Source organism: Penaeus monodon, chromosome 19, assembly GCF_015228065.2.
Source record: "Penaeus monodon isolate SGIC_2016 chromosome 19, NSTDA_Pmon_1, whole genome shotgun sequence".
NCBI lineage: Eukaryota > Metazoa > Arthropoda > Malacostraca > Decapoda > Penaeidae > Penaeus > Penaeus monodon.
Genome location: NC_051404.1, coordinates 46,116,818 through 46,117,269, shown reverse-complemented (window position 1 = coordinate 46,117,269; position 452 = coordinate 46,116,818).

The window sequence follows — 452 nt, the reverse complement described above, 5'->3', positions numbered from 1 at the left end:
CCGTGACTGGTCGACCTTGTAGTTTTTAAGGCCGCGGTAGGACAAGCTGAAACTTCTTATATAGTTCTGTACAAATTACTTCACTCATGCAGTAGGTGAGACCTTGTAACTACGGCCTTCTCTCTGCCATTTTCTTGTTTTGCTATTTTTTCCCTAGAAGGACGTTAACTGTTTCAGTACTTTTTCATAGTTAATTATAACTGATCTTTCAAGTATAAAAAATGAAAGAAAAAAATTCGACGGTCTCAGCATACGGGGTTTGCGAAGAACCTTCAACCACATAGCACCGCATGTTTAAACACGTCCATTATTCAAATACGAACACTCAGGAAGGTTATATGACAGTCGTCTTCGTTAATCTCAAGAACAAACTGAAATGTCCAAAGAATTCCCCAAAGATACCAATGCTTAAGGAATGTCACAGAGATATTTGTGACTGAGAAACAGAAAAC